Raw genomic sequence first — 3,932 nt, forward strand, 5'->3', positions numbered from 1 at the left:
TCTTTTACGCAAGTTCGATGGTGAAACAAGTTGTATTTTATACTTTTTCGGACTCGGTAAACACACGAAAAAGTCACTGTGGAGTCATCTTTCAGCTCTTTTCTAACTCGCTAAACATGAAAAGATCGCCGAGTTTTCCCTCTTGACTCGTTAAATGTAAATAATAGGTGGTCATCTTTAAACTCTTTTCTGACCGTGTAAAAACGAAAATATCGTCGGACCCTTGTCGTTTCAGGTTCGTTAATGGTTACAAAACGACGTGATGTTGATCAGTTTTTTACTTTTTCAGGTCGATGTCACTATATATGAAAAGTACTCCTCAATCGTAATGGTCGGGCGGTTCTTTCGAGCATTGTTTTATACTTTTTCGGGCTCGAGAGACACAACTTTACGAAAAAGGACCCCCCTGGAGTTTTCTTTTCTGTTGTCTTTTCAGACTCTCTAAATAGGAAAAGATGCCGAGTTCTCCCTTTGTCAGACTCGTTAAAACTTAATGACATCGGATTCCATCGAAATGACGTCCACAAGCATATGCTATCCCCATCAAGCTTGTTAAAAATCACTGGGGTACTCACCAGAAATGGTGGGGAAAGTGGACCCATAATTATTGTCGTGTCGGCAGTATGTCGCTCTTGAACATGGCACTCGTCTGCATTCGTGTCTGGGTGGGGACATCTCATCTTGTTTTTTACACTAGCCTCCGTGTGTTTGGGTTATCCTACTTGACCTCTCATCTACTCATTGGCTTGCCACCATGACCTCTGCTCATTTGATGTCAAATACTGCCAAATCCACTCTCGTGCCGCCGATATGTTCAAGAGAAGTTTACCTCTGCAACATTACAACCTCCCTCTGATACCTCACATAATTTTGATTCACAACAACATTCTTCCTCTGTCTCGTGTCACTGATGTGGGAAACACTATGGCCCACCTTTGATCAAGGACACTTCCTATCGACTTCAGCTCATTATCCAGGAAGTTGATCTAGAGACTCCCTTCGGTGCCTTGGAGCCTGCATGCCTCAATGGCAGGTTCTTCGTGTTCGACGAGAGGTTTTCATCGTTGGCCTCCGATCGAATGATTCTGTGGGTGTTTGACACCAGCTCACTTATTCGCACGCCGTAGATTGTACCTATAGTACCTTGAGGGCCATTGTCATTATTGGTGGTACCTCTTGTGTATGTTAATAGTTTTCATCATTGACTGGTAATCAGATGATGATCATGCATGTTCGACTTCAACTCATGTATTCGCATGCCTGAACTTGTACTCTATTCGGGTCGAGATGGAGCGCAAGACCCTGGATTTCATTTGTTGGAATCCAGGCTGCGATTTGTGGCTTATTATGACCATTACATGACTCATTCACTGGATGGCTGTGACCATGCCTGAGTCTATTTATCGATCCTCTCTGGATGGCTACGCCCATACCTTGGATCTAGATTATGATGTACTTTGTAATGGATGGCTGCACCCATACCACATATATCATGTACTTGAGATATCAGTTGTACTTCTTTACGCAGGTTCTTCGACGGCCGTGTTTTCAGTTCCACATGTTCTTGTAAAGCATTTCACCCCTCTCTCTCGGGCCTCATGCTTTAGGGGGCATCTGTTACACAGTAATTTGTCACCGTTTGTCACCGTCCCTGTTACCCCTCACCCGCACACTTGAGGACTCATTCTTGGGCCTGTGAGAAGTGACATGGCCTGAAACCACTTGCATCATATTCCTCTAAGTATGAGCTTCATATGCCCTGAAAACATCTCCTGCAGAATATCCATGAAAATAGCTCTTTTTACATTAGCACGGGTCCACAGTTCACTGCTCGCGCCAATGAGGGTAATCCTCTAAAAAGGGCATGCCATTGGCGCTCTGTCTCAGAGTCGCACTCGCGCCAACCGAATTGAGTAAAGTTTTCAATGAACAAGCTTCCGAAGGTTCTCCTTGACCCATTCACCAACTGAATCTATGTTGAGCTAGGATGGTTTGGCTTCGAATCTCCACAGAAGGGAAGTGGTTTGCCACCTTTCATGGAAGTTTCCAAGTGATAAAGCCAATCCCATGAATAATGTGGTTGATCATATCTCTTTCCTGTCTATCTATAAAAGCTTGTCTCTATGCCTTGAGCAAGCTAGTAGTAGTTCCAGTTCTAGCATAGTGATAGAGAATACCAGGAGTTCAAGAGTTTGAAGCTGCAAGAGCCTTCTTTGCACCCATAAGGCCAAATCTATGTAAGGAGATTCTTGTCACCCAAAGAGAGAGAGGCTTGTTCCCTATCCCAACAAGCTTTGCAAGACTTGTGTAGCTGACTACCCAGCCAAAGGAGGATTTGACGTCAGAACTATGGTTGTATTATTCTTTGTTATTTATTAATGATAGATGACTATCATTATGGTTCCACTCTCATTGTTTCATGATCGATTTTGAGTTATATCTTTTCTGACTGATATATAATTACATATACTAGATTTTATGCTTGTATTCGTGTTGTTCTTTACATGTGCAGGTGTCCAATCACGGAGATCGTGGGGATCGTGACCGGTCGAGGCAAAGGAATGAGAGCAATGTCTCTTCTACGAATATTAGCGTTGGAATCCAAGTAGGTTCTCACCATCCACTTTTTATTTGCAATTAGGAACTTGCGTGATAGCATTGTTTGATTGTTACTAGACTTGGTCTGGGCTAGTAGGGATCGTCTCTGTCCGTAGAGAGGAGTTACCTCCACAACAGAAGGCATAAGGGAGAACTGGGAAAACGAGTTGCACAAACGTGCACAAAGCCCACCCCGGGTCACAACTTAGCATTTTTGATACGAGCTCGTGTGCACGGGCATGCCCTCACACTGAACGACTCGACTGAACAAGTTTACCTAGACACCGTCGCCCGACCCACCAAAACGAGTTTACATGGATGCCCTCACCCAACCTGCCTGAACAAGTTTACACAGACGCCCTCAAACAACCCGCCCGAACGAGTTGACACAGACACCCTAAAACGACCTGCCCGAATGAGTTTACATGGGCACCCACACGACTGAAACAAAGGGACAAGGGAGAGCCAGGGAAACGAGTTTATCTGGAATTTGTGGGTTCTCCTCTTTCATCCCTTCAACCTATATAAGGTAAGTAAGAGATTCTCTTCGCATTCTTCCAAACCTACCATTTCTTATCATTCAGCTTGGCCCAAGCACGAAGCTTCAACTCTGCTAAACCTTTCACGAAGTATTACACTTCCTTGAATCACTAGTCACGAAATGTAGACCAGCCTCTACAAATCCTACACCACGTCAACCATCATCTCTGATACCACCTGTCACGATGGTGCAGTGGGATCAACACTTCATCGTCAACCCAATCATCAACTCTGATGCCACCTGTCACGCCCCTACATTGGTAGTAATCTTCCAACCACACTATAGCGAGGTGCGGCACCACCGACCCTTTTCTTTTCACCAATACTCACGATCATGGACTATGCCTAACATTTGTACTTAGTTTATTTTTTGTTACCAAGTATTAAGTTATCCTTTATACAAGATGAAAGCCATGAACATTCATCATAACAACATTAACATATAGAAATGCACAACAGTATAAAGGGAGGGGCAACTCCCCGATGTGAGTTTTCCCGTATATCAATATATATCAATATATATAAATTTCATGTACAAGTTAAATCTTGGAGGAAACCCCAAATTTACACTTAGCCAACTTTTCAAATTTTGGCAAAATCGGTTGTTGAGCTCGTTGACACGCCAAAATGGTCGCCACATGTTCTACCCAACCCTTCATTTTGCCCCTAAATGTGTTCGTTCAGCTCGTCATGCTGTTTGCCCAACTTGGGCACCCACCCATGTCACCGTACACACTTACTCGGCACATCACACCTCAGTCGCCTTCATTCACAACCCATCACACTTCGTTTCA

This window comes from Pinus tabuliformis, chromosome 4_2, assembly GCF_031772625.1.
Source record: "Pinus tabuliformis cultivar Carrire ecotype Pingquan chromosome 4_2, CPIR1, whole genome shotgun sequence".
Classification (NCBI taxonomy): domain Eukaryota; kingdom Viridiplantae; phylum Streptophyta; class Pinopsida; order Pinales; family Pinaceae; genus Pinus; species Pinus tabuliformis.